The sequence below is a fragment of the Mauremys mutica genome, chromosome 1, assembly GCF_020497125.1.
Source record: "Mauremys mutica isolate MM-2020 ecotype Southern chromosome 1, ASM2049712v1, whole genome shotgun sequence".
Taxonomy (NCBI): domain Eukaryota; kingdom Metazoa; phylum Chordata; order Testudines; family Geoemydidae; genus Mauremys; species Mauremys mutica.
Window position 1 is genome coordinate 148,403,318 of NC_059072.1, and position 12,985 is coordinate 148,416,302.

The following is a 12,985-nucleotide window of genomic DNA, read 5'->3' on the forward strand; positions in this document are numbered from 1 at the left end:
TCAACTATGCCTTAACCAATCATTTTACTGAAATGTAACTAACCAATCCTAACATATTGTAACATGATTATCTAACCAATTATACCCCACCACCTTAATTGGTTTACACCCAACAAATTAATCATACAGCAGACAGAAACAATCACAGAACCAGACAGAGCTTATACAGACAAGCAATAGGAAAGTGGGGACTACAGTGATAGAACAACAAAGAAATGAGGATTTCACACCCCAGCTATTGAGCAGGGAGTTGTTGCCAGACAGGATGCTACCATGGTAGAGGTTGTGGGTGCTGGTTGCTTAACTGTCTGGTCCAGTGGGCAGGATTATGAGGTTCACCATTACTGTCTCAGAACGCTAGCACCCAACTTTTGTTCACTTAAAACGTGAGCAGGGAGATTACAACACCACAGAACTCATGGAGCTTCAGGAAACGTGTAACTTTAGGTCTGGGTGAGTGTGTCTAAAAATCAGCTGTGCTGTAGAAGGTCTCTAGGAGTTGAAAGAGATGTGCCATCTCGACCTCCCTAAAGAGTTCATCAACTATTAATGAAAACTAGGGTTGATAAGTCATGTTCTTTGTAGCATTAGGATGGGGGACTGGTCTAAAGTGCTAGTTATAAGACTTTTTTTTCCTATCTCCTGGGTGTTCTGGTCTCTGCATAGAGATGTGGTTTCAAATTGTAGAACTGATAAATGAAATTGTTTTTAATTGTTCACTTTATTAATGTAACTTCTGTTCACCATTCACTACAGTTGCCTGCATTGTAACTTCTGTTCACTGTTTGCCATCCACTACACTTGTCTATATTGTAACTTCTGTTCACTGTTTGCCATATTGTAATTCAAACCCCATTTTAAAACGCTCACTCCATTTTGTAAAAGTTTCCTCCAACCTTCATTTTTGCAAACCCTGCTGCACTCTTATTAGTTTAGTTTAGATGTGTGAATGAGGTATGGATGAATGATGGAATCAACCTCCAGCCCCAGCCTGTCCTGATGAAATAAAGTTCAAACCCCACCGGCTGAAGATGCAGACAAGAGCCCTAACAAAGTAAGAAGAGTCCACCCTAAAAAGAAAAGGTACAATAGAAGGAAGATCAAAGCCAGGTCCCAGGCTGAAAGTCATGCCTGCAATTGACGGGTGATCAATCACCAAAACCCAAAGGCAGCCTGACACAGCAAGACCTATAGACTCTGGATTCAAACTAAAGCCTACAAAAAGGATGGGTGAGATGGAAGACTTTGAAGGGTAACATTCTGCTGCCAACATGGAAGGACATCAGTGCATGCCCAACAGAGACCCAGCTCATCCTTGTGCCCGGCTTTCCTGGCCAGTTAGCCGCCACAAGCTACGAACCCAACCTGCAAAATCAAGCCACGAACTCAAGCTATGTCCAGGACTAGTAACTATGCAGAAGCTGCAGAACATCTGATGTGTGTGTGAATGTGTGTGTATAGGTATTAGGTATAATGTGTGTGTATAAGGATTAAGATATTAGTTATTGGTCATAAATCAGATTATCATAATAAATGTGGCATCTTTGTCTTGCCCCCTGAAAAGACCCTGTGTAGTTTTGTCTGTACAACAAAATCCCACTCCTGACATGACCATTTGGAGAAAATGGCCTCACTTCAATCTCCTTTGCAACAATAGAACACCATTTGCTTGGCTTTTCTATTCCAGTAGTTGTGAGAGAAGTTCCAAACCAGGGGGAAACAGTGCCTGTTCTCTCAACCAATCATTTTTTGTCTTTCTTCATTCCAAGCCATTTTCTCAGATACATCCGTATTTCCCACACTATTTTGTTTAGTGTTCTTTGCTTTTATGAAACTTTAGGGTCATCATTTAATTGCCACACAACTGTTTTTATGAAGTGAAGTTAAACACAACATTTGTTTGATATTTTTGCAGAAGAGTTTTGTTCTCTGACCTGGAATTGAACAGGGGCTAGCCTCATCCAAAAAACATACATTCTTGATGCCCTTTGTTTCCCTGTTCTTCAAAGGCAAATCAGCTAGTGTAGTGGCTACTGAGAAAGCCTTAGAAAAGGGCCCCAGAATTCACAGCAGCTGGTTTCTGTAGTGTAGTGGTTATCACATTTGCCTAACATGCAAAAGGTTCCTGGTTTAAAACCAGGCAGAAACACTGCTGCTTTCCCTCCTCTGGTCTTTTATCACTCCAAGTCCTTTCTCAACTACATCCATAGCTTCTATGTTTTCTTCCTTATTATTTTTTTTTCCTTTCATGGAGCTTTAAATTCAAAAGGAGAGGCTTAGCTGGCATTTTGAGGGAAGGAACAGACCATCATTTGGGAGACTGCCAGCTACATAACAAATCTGAGCGTAGAAGAATCCCAACACTTTGTCCTGCATATTTAGCTCCCAGCCAGCAGTTTCCCCCTCACTTTTATTTATGTTGAGCTAACTACAAACAGCCTCATGTATCCTTTTCATGTCAGAGAAATCTATTGACTGATGATCACATTTCCGCTACTTTCCTGGCTAGGCAGAGTTGGGTGTGAGGAATCAAAACATAATAATTGAAACTCTCTTAACCCTCCTTCTAACATTCAACATCACATTCCCCTTTCTAAATAACCTTTTCCCATCATATTTTTGAACATTCAACATCTTGTTTGTCTTCAAACAATGTAGTGAAAATTCTGTGACTGGCTAGCCATCTACAAAAGCAGTTTCTCCTCCCTTGGTGTTCACACCTCAACTGCTAGAAGAGGGCCTCATCCGCCCTGATTGAACTAACCTCCTTATCTCTAGACGGATTCTTACCTGCATATTTATACCTGTCCCTGCAAATTTCCACTACATTCATCTGACAAAGTGGGGATTCACCCATGAAAGCTCATGCTCCAATACATCTGTTAGTCTGTAAGGAGCCACAGGACTCTTTGTCTTTTTGAGGCGAGTGCAGCTTGCTTGGGATGGTGCTGATGATGGATAGAAAAAAGGCTGGAGTCAATGACAGATGAGACCACAGAAGGGGAAGGGGAATGGCAGCCCCACAGAAGGTCCTGGGTGCTCAGATGCCCCAGTTATTGCACCCTGGCCTGTCCTAGAGAAAGAAAAGACCCCGAGGGACCCAGCCCCCCTACTGTGATCCCATGGACAAGAATCTGGTTGGGAGTGGGGTGAAGGTTCCCTCTGGGCAAAAGGGAGCTGAAATCCCTCAGTGTCCTGGAATTGAAGTAATGGAAGCTTCAAACCCTGCACGGGTGTGGGCTGAGGTGCATCAGCAGAAGGTTGGGCTGGACAGAGGTGGCAGGTTTGTATAATTTTTGGTTGTTCCCAGAATGGAACCAAGTCCTGCCCCACCCCACACCTGTGTAAGGCTCTGGGAGGGAGTTTGGGTGTGGGAGGGAGAGGGGTTGGGCTCTGGGAGAGAGTTTGGGTGCAGGATCTGAGCTCAGTCAGGGGGTTGTGCTGCAGGAGGGTGTGTGAGGGGCAGGCTCTTGGAGGGAGTTTGGATGCGGATGTGGGGTCTGGGTTGGGGCGTTGGGTTGGGGGTGCAGGAGAGGGTGAGGGGTGCAGCATTTACCTCGGGCATCTCCTGAAAGCAACATGCACCCGCCTCTGGCAGCAGCCCCTAAGTGAGAGGGCCGGAGGTGTCTCTGAGCACGGCTGCCCGCAGACTCCACCCCACAGCTCCCATTGCCACAGCTGTCAGAGTTGGCTCTCGGGGCAGGGGCAGCATGTGGAGACCCCACCCCAGGGGCCGCAGGGACGTGCCAGCCCCTTCTTGGAGTGGCGTACCACATGGAGCGAGGGTGGGCAGGAAATCGCCTTAGTGGTGGTGGCAGGGGTCCTCGGGCCCTTTTAACTTGACCAGGGCAGCAGGTGGGACCTGGGGAGACACTCCCAAGGGCCTAACGTTGCTCTGCACAACAGTAAATCTTGGAACAGGATAGAAATGAAATGGCAGCAGAACCTGAGGGCTTGGCTACACTTGCAGATGTGCAGCTCTGGGAGTTACAGCTGTCTTTGTACAGCTGTGTAGGGAAAGCGCTGGAGTGTGGCCACACTGACAGCTACCAGTGCTGCAGTGTGGCCACATTTGCAACATTTGCAGCGCTGTTGGGAGTGGTGCATTATGGGCAGCTATCCCACAGAGCACCTCGTCCCATTTTGGCGCCGAGGGTTGTGGGAAGGGGATGGAAGGGTGCGGGTCATTCCGCTTCCTGTCCCAACGCCCCGTGATGCATCGCTTCACATCCCAGCAGTCACTGTTTTTCTGTCCACGTTTGGCGCCATTGTGACTCTCTCAACGGTTTCTGTGCAGCGCGATTTCTGTGGGAAATGGAGCCCGAGCTGCTGAGGAATATGCTGATGAGTCTCGCAAGCACATCACGTTTGGCAGTTGTGCTATTCCTTCAGCTCCAAAGTGACAGTGAGGAGTCCGATGATGATGATATTGAGTCGCCTGATGCGTATGACACTAAATTGCTTGTGGCATTCATGGAAATGCTCAGCACCGTGGAATGTAACTTTTGGGCTCGGGAAACAAGCACTGTGTGGTGGGATCACATCGTCATGGAAGTCTGGGATGACGAGCAGTGGCTTCAGAACTTTCGGATGAGAAAAGCCACTTTCATGGGACTGTGTGCTGAGCTCACCCCCACCCTGCGGCACAAGGACACGAGATTAAGAGCTGCCCTGCCAGTGGAGAAGCGGGTGGCTATTGCAATCTGGAAGCTGGCATCTCCAGACAGCTACTGATCGGTCGGGAACCAGTTTGGAGTGGGAAAGTCGACCGTTGGAATCGTGTTGATGCAAGTTTGCAGGGCCATTAATCGCATCCTGCTAAGAAGAACCGTGACTCTGGGGAATGTGCAGGACATTGTGGATGGCTTTGCACAAATGGGTTTCCCTAACTGTGGAGGGGCGATAGATGGGACACATATTCCTATTCTGGCACCACCCCACCTAGCATCCGAGTACGTTAATTGGAAGGGGTATTTCTTTATGGTTCTCCAGGCGCTTGTGGATCACCGTGGGCGTTTCATTGACATTTACACAGGCTGGCCTGGAAAGGTGCATGATGCACGCATCTTTCAGAACACTAGCCTGGTCAGGAAGATGCAGGCCGAGACTTTTTTCCCAGACCGGAAGATCACAGTAGGGGATGTCGAAATGCCCATTGTGATCCTTGGAGACCCCGCTTACCCGTTAATGCCTTGGCTCATGAAACCGTATACAGGGAAGCTTGACAGGAGCAAGGACTGGTTCAACTACAGGCTGAGCTGGTGCCAAATGACTGTGGAGTGTGCTTTTGGCTGTTTAAAAGGGCGCTGGTGATCTCTGTATTGGAAGCTAGACTTGGGGGAAAGCAGCATCCCTGCTGTTATATCCGCGTGCTGTACCCTCCATAATATTTGTGAAGGGAAGGGTGAAACATTCAGTCAGGCATGGATCGCCGAGGTTCAACGCCTGGAGGCTGAATTTGCACAGCCAGAGAGCAGGGCTACTAGAGAGGCCCAGCACAGGGCTACAAGGATTAGGGATGCCTTGAGGGAGGAATTTGAGGCTGAAAGCCAACAGTAATATTTGTTGCCCTGCATGGGAGTGAAGTGCAGTGGTTACAATGTTAGTAGGAATCTGTTTTTCCTAAAATGATTTGCAGTGGCTGTTTCTTTCCTGGGCTACGGTATCTTTCAATTTCTGCAATAATAAAGACAGTTTTCAAAGCCAAGAATTCATTTATTGAAAAGAAAATAACTTTCTTGACAGACACACAACATTTTGGGAATCTAAAAGGGCAGGAGGGTGGGGTGGTGAACTGTACAGTCACAGGTTTGAATATGTCCTTTCTGGAGTGCTGTGCAATGAATGCTGCACTTCAGGATGAAAATACTGCATGGTGATGGGGGTTGAGTGCAGAGGGTAAGGGTGGTGGTAGGTATCAGGGCTGGTTGGTGAACGTACAGGTGTTGGGGGCAGCTGGTGGTGGTAAGAACCTGGATGCTGGGGAAGGAGGTTTGGAGCTGACACTGGGGCACAAGGGAAAGAGCTTTGGGATGGGGACAGTGGGGGCACGGTAGTGCTCTGCCTGCATGGCTACGAGTAACTGGATAGAGTCCGCTTGGCGCGCCAGGATGCTTATCAGCTGCTTTGTGCTTTTCTTCTTAACCGCTGCGTTTCTCTGGCGGATCCTGCTTTCCCTTTCCCTCCAGTCCTGCAGTTTTTTCCTCCAGTCCTGCAGTTTTTTACTCTCTCTGGCAGACTGATCCATAACTGCTTTCAGCATGTCTTCCTTGCTTTTTCGCGGCTTCTTCCTGAGGTTTTGTAGCCTCTGAGCAGTCGATGATACAGGCAGTCCAGTAGTCAAGGACACTTTTCGAAAGGCAAAAATGGCAACAGTTAACAGAAGCAGCATTGTATATAATCTCATCCAGACAGTTATTCCCACACAGTGAAGGAGTTTACAGTCTTCACTTTAGCATACTTTTCCCATACCAAACAGAGCGTGCACAACCCACAGGAGCCACAAAATGGTGAGTAAGGGGGACTGATTACTTCAGGGCTGTGCAGGGGTTTCTGTGCGTTGAGGACAGCAAACAGCTACAGGGGGCATCTGCACTGAACACTCTCCCAACATTTTCCACAGGAGTTAATCCTGGAAGATATCTCGCTGCTGCGGGTCACCTGGGAAGAGCGGGAGGGTCTTCTACAGCAATGCGGATTCCGCCCTGGCCCCTATGCAGCTTGCCTGTGTGCGGCAATGGTCCCCCGCGCCCCTTGCGGCACAGTGGCACGGATGCGTTAGCCTGACTGGGACAAGGACCACAGTGGCTCTCCCTATAAACTTGCGCAAGCGCATTGCCCACGCTCTGGCTGAAACTTTAGATGAGGTTACCGAGGCCGATTACCACGACGTGATAGACCACATCAATGGGCTATTCCACATCTAGGCATGCATGCATGCAGCCCTAACCCCTCCTCCTCTCCTGAAACATTTCCATCCTGAAAATAAAAGCCGCTTACCGGTAACCCGCTCCTCTGCTTGTCCTTCACCAAGTACTGGATGCTGCGACTGGCTACCTTCCTCCTGGCTGCATGCCTCCTGGGACTCCGGGGTGTGTCCCCCCACCCCAGTACCCTCACTCTCGGTTCCCCCCCCACCTCCTCCTCCTCCTCTCCCCCTCCCCCCCACACTGAAGTGTTCATCGTGATCGTCGGATTGGCAGTGGGGTTACCCCCAAGTATCGTGTCCTGCTCCTTGTAAAAACGGCAGGTCGTGGGGGCAGTGCCAGAGCGGCGGTTTCCCTCACGGGCTTTGCAGTAGGCACTCTGAAGCTCCTTCACTTTAACCCTGCACTGCACCACGTCCCAGTCATGGCCTCTTTCCAGCATGGCCCTTGATACCTGGCCAAAGGTATCATAATTCCTACGGCTGGAGCGCAGCTGGGACTGCACAGCTTCCTCACCCCAAACACTGATGAGGTCCAGCAACTCGCCATTGCTCCATGCTGGGGCTCATTTGGCGCATGGAGGCATGGTCACCTGGAAAGATTCATTGATTGCACTCCACACCTGGCTGAGCAAACAGGAAGGGGATTTTTAAAATTCCCGGGGCATTTAAAGGGCGGGTCACCTGAGGCCAGGGCAGTAGAGTGCAAACTGATGAGCAGAGTGGCTGAACAGGCATTCTGGGATACCTCCAAATACCTCTGGAGGCCCATTACAGCGCTTTTGGTGGCCACACTGGTGGAGCAGCGCTGCATCACCAGCGCTGCAATAGTTATACCCGAGGCAGAGCAGAAGTACAGCCAGCGCTGTAGCCAGGGAGATGCAGTGCTGTATGTGCCTTGCAAGTGTGGATGGTGAGTAAGTTGCAGCACTGTAAACCCACCACCAGCGCTGCAACTCTCCAGTGTAGCCAAGCCCTAAGGAATTAAAAGCCTCCGGATTCTTGTGTGTGCACTGACTCCGAACAGAAACTGTAATTTGACTCACTTTGTGTCTGCGGCCAGTAAAATATCAAGGCAAAATCATTCCAGTGATTGTGACCCTGGGTTTGAGGAGGCTTTGGTCTTATTAAAATGTAACTAGCATGTTACACTTGTGTTTTTAAAGGTGGCTTCCCCAAGCAATCCCAAGTTGTTCTTCCCACAGCTGGGTGATGGGGGGCAACAGGGGATCTCCCCAGTATGGGGGAATCTCTCTGGGCCCCGCTGTTAGTTCTCCATCCATTCTCCCCACAATCACGCACACCCCTCCCCTCCCCATTATCAATGGTTTAGAGCAACCCTCCCTCCCTTTATGGGATACAGACTCTGTGACAGAGACTGACTGGGGGTCCTCTCTGCAAGGCCCCAGTGGGGAAGGAAAGAGAGGGGGTGGGGCAGGGCAGGGCAGGGCAGGGCAGGGCGGCGGGGGGAGAAGATGGGCAGGAGTCAAATGGGGCTAAACCAGAATAGAGGAGATTTTCTTCCTGTTAAAATGTACTGGAGTCTCATCATTGAAAAGCCGCATCTTGAGTTAGGTTTGAACCAGCTGGCTTTCAATTACCAGGCAAAGGTGTGAACCACAGAAACTGATAACTGCCTGCTTCCCAGCTTTCTCTAAAAAGCACCTGCAGTGGTGCACCTGGTTGGTATAAAAGGGGATACTACTGGGGTTATGAGTGCAAGCCTTGTCTAAAGCACTGGTTTTTGTTACCCATGTAGCTTCCCCAACTTGCTTTGCCCAATGCACAGGGAAAGTGCCATAGTAGGGAAAGGAGATTGAGTTCTAAAATGTGGCAGTGGGTGCATAGCTTGGAAACCTCCACCCTGTGCTGCCATTAGCTCCAGTACATTATTCACTGGCAGGGAGAATTGATTTATTTGCTCCTGTGAAAGCTGCCAGGACAGGTCTGTGGGCACCACACCCCCGGCTCCTTCCCTGCCCCAGTCACTGCTGTAGGAGGATCCTATATGTACTGAGCCTAAACATTTCACTGGGCCTTCTTAGCACAGTTAGCAGCACCTCAGTCTCATAATTTGAAGGTCTCTGAGCTCCAGTCTCAGAGAAGGCAATGGTTCTGTTTCCTGCTTTGGATTTTCTAAAGGAATTCAGAGAAAAGAAAGTAGAGGGGAGTGGTTTTTAGACACCCTCACACCCATCTAACACACAGAGACTTTTCCAAGGCATTAACTTTTCCTTCTCTATGGAGTTTGTATTCTCCATAGGGCAAAACAAAACAAAAACATGGAAGTCTAAGCCTAATAGAGTATGAAACTCAATACAGATAAAATCTCATCCTCAGAGATCTTCCAATAAGCTTCTTTCACAGACTAGACTTATTTCTTGTCTGGGCCTAAACTTTTCATCTGGTATAGTCCTTGTTCCAGCTCAGGTGGTAGCTAGTGGATTTCTCATGACTGCAGCCACCTTTTTTCTGTTTCACCCCCTTATACAGCTTTGCTACAAGGCAGGAATCTTGTCTCTCTCTCCTGGGGAAAAGCCCCAGGTTTAAGATGGATTTCTGTACCAGGGGACATGTTCACATGTCCTGTGAGAGCCCCAAGCCTTCATTCTTCCTGGCCTGACTCATAGATGGTGCAGGACAGAGCCATCTACAGTCAATTGTCCTGGTTAATGGGAGCCATCAAGAGTCCAAGCCATTATTAATGGCCCACACTTAGCATCATTACAACAGGACCTCAGAGTTATATTTCATATTTCTAGTTTCAGATACAAGAATGATCGATTCATACAAATAGGATGAACACACATAGTAGATAATAAGCTTTGTAATGATACTGTGCAAGAGACCTTTTGCATGAAGCAGGTTCCAGTTACATTATATTCACACTCATTAGCATATTGTCATAAAATCATCAACATCACAGCAGGAAAAGGGTTTTACTGCGGCACCTGGAAGCAGTTGAATTTCATGTTCAGGCTGTGGTCTGAGTTCCTCCAGGTTTCTCATAAGCACACAGGGACCTTAGTGGATGCTCTCGATACAGGAATGGCCCAGATACGATAAAGTGATGGGGATTGCATTTCCCTTTTTTATTTCTGTATTTCCAATGACATTTCTGTTTGTGATTTCGTTTTGCTTCGTATAACTATTTTTTCTCCTGAATTTGATATTTAACAGGCTAACTCTATCAGCTAATAACACGAGACTTCCAAGCAGGGCCTGGGCGAGCGGAAAAGAACTGTAAGAGATGCTGTTTTTCGATCTTGTGTTAGGGTACATCTACACTACGGGATTATTCCGATTTTACATAAACCGCTTTAGTAAAATAGATTGAATACAATCGAGTGCACGCGGCCACACTAAGCACATTAATTCGGTGGTGTGCGTCCACGGTCTGAGGCTAGCGTCGATTTCCGGAGCGTTGCACTGTGGGTAGCTATTCCCTAGCTATCCCATAGTTCCCACAGTCTCCCCCGCCCCTTGGAACTTCCGGGTTGAGATCCCAGTGCCTGATGGGGCAAAAATCATTGTCACGGGTGGTTCTGGGTAAATGTCGTCAATCATTCCTTCCTCCGGGAAAGCAACGGCAGACAATCATTTCGCACCCTTTTTCCCTGGATTGCCCTGGCAGACGCCATAGCATGGAGCCTGTTTTGCCTCTTGTCACTGTCACCGTATGTGTACTAGATGCCGCTGACAGAGGCGATTCAGCAGCGCTACACAGCAGCATTCATTTGCTTTTGCATGATAGCAGAGATGGTTATCAGCCGTTCTGTACCATCTACCATACCCTTGTAAATTGGCTATGAGATGACAGTTACCAGTCCTTTTGTGCTGTACCCTCTGCTGCTGTCATAGGTGCCCCTGGCTGAGATCAGCTGGGGGCGCAAAAGACAAGCAGAGACGGTTACCAGTCATATTGTACCGTCTGCTGCTATCATGGGTGCCCCTGGCTGAGATCGGCCGGGGGCGCAAAAGACAAAAATGGGAATGACTCCCCGAGTCAATCCCTCCTTTATGGTATCTAAAAATAGAATCAGTCCTGCCTAGAATATGGGGCAAGTGTACTAGAGAAGCAGTGTATCAGAGAACCAGAGAGAACAGCTGCTCTGTGTCAGATCCCGCAGAAATGATGAGCTGCATGCCATTCACAGGGGGTGCTCCTGCAACAACCCCACCTGTTGATTCCCTCCTCCCCCAGCCTTCCTGGGCTACTGTTGCAGTGTCCCCCCATTTGTGTGATGAAGTAATAAAGAATGCAGGAATAAGAAACAGTGACTTGTTAGTGAGATAAAATGAGGGGAAGGCAGCCTCCAGCTGCTATGATAGTCCAGACAGGACATTAAGCAGTGTGGGGGAGAGGAGCCCAGCATCCCGCTGCTATGATAGTCCAGGCAGTACAGAATCTTTTCTTTACACATGAAGGGCGGGGGCTGATGGAGCTCAGCCCCCTATTGCTACGATGAAGATGGTTACCAGCCGTTCTGTACCATCTACTGGGAATGACCAGGAGTTTTTTACCCAGGCGCCTCCGGCTGACCTCACCGGAGGCCAGCCAGGAGCACTCACGGGCTGATGATGAGGACGGATACCAGTCCTATTGTGCTGCACCATCTGCCACAAGGCTGATGATGAGGACCGTTACCAGTCATATTGCACCATCTGTCACCAGTGAGGGGGAAAGAGGATACTGCAATTGAGTGCCGCAGCATCGCGTCTACCAGCAGCATTCAGTAGACATAGGGTGACATTTAAAAGAGTCCAGAGACAATTTTTTCCCCTTTTACTTCTGGGGGTGGGTGGGTGGGGGATAAATTGACGAGCTATGCCCTGAACCACCGCGGACAACGTGTTTGACCCTACAGGCATTTGGAGCTCAGCCAAGAATGCAAATGCTTTTCAGAGACTGCAGGAACTGTGGGATAGCTTGAGTCCTCAGTCCCCCCTCCGTCCATGAGCATCCATTTGATTCTTTGGCTTTCCGTTACGCTTGTCACGCAGCAGTGCGCTGAGTCCCTGCTATGGCGTCTGTCTGGAGATTTTTTAAAAATGCTTTGGAAGTTCGTCTTCTGTAACGGAGCTCTGATAGAACAGATTTGCCTGCCCATACAGCGATCACATCCGTACGGTCCATGCTGGAGCTCTTTTTGGATTATGATTTCGGACTGCATCGCCACCCGTGCTGATCGGAGCTCCACGCTGGGCAAACAGGAAATGATATTTAAAAGTTCGCGGGGCTTTTCCTGTCTACCTGGCCACTGCATCCAAGTTCAGATTGGTGTCCAGAGCGGTCAGTGGTGCACTGTGGGATACCGCCCGGAGGCCAATACCGTCGATTTGCGGACACACTAACCCTAATCCGATATGGTAATACCGATATTAGCGCTACTCCTCTCGTTAGGGAGGAGTACAGAAACCGGTTTAAAGAGCCCTTTATATTGATATAAAGGGCCTCTTAGTGTGGACGGGTGTGGCGTTAAATCGGTTTAATGCTCCTAAAACCGGTTTAAACGCGTAGTGTAGACCAGGCCTTAGATAAGAATAGAATGCAGATTGTAGCAGAAATTGCTGAGAGAAGTAAGATATTAGAAAGGAATGTGTACAAACAAAATGCAGTTGTTGCTCGTTACTGTATGTCACAAAAGGTATAAATGCTTGCCTTAATTGTTTATCTAACCAAGATCTACCTCAGGAGGGGAAACTCTGCCCATGTGTACTCTCCCGACTAACTGCAGTTGCTCAAAATAAACTGCATAATATAACAAAATTTAACATCCCTGTGGTGGGAGGAACATCTCAACAACCCAACACTCTGGCATTTAATTTCAAAAAGGGGAACTATGCAAAAATGAGGGGGTTAGTTAAACAGAAATTAAAAGGTACAGTGACGAAAGTGAAATCCCTGCAAGCTGCATGGACGCTTTTTAAAGACACCATAATAGAGGCCCAACTTAAATGTATACCCCAATTTAAGAAACACAGTAAAAGAACTAAAAAAGAGCCACCGTGGCTTAACAACCATGTAAAAGAAGCAGTGAGAGATAAAAAGACTTCCTT

The 12,985-nt window shown here is 48.3% G+C and overlaps 1 protein-coding gene and 1 non-coding gene across 2 annotated transcripts in view; both read left to right on the forward strand.

The window, feature by feature from the left end:
* The window catches only part of LOC123356240 (zinc finger protein 850-like), a 170,679-nt gene that overhangs the window by 123,000 nt on the left and 34,694 nt on the right, over positions 1-12,985 (forward strand). The window lies entirely within an intron of this gene.
* Positions 2,077-2,149, forward strand: TRNAV-AAC. Its single transcript has one exon. It is a non-coding gene; the product is annotated as a tRNA-Val (tRNA).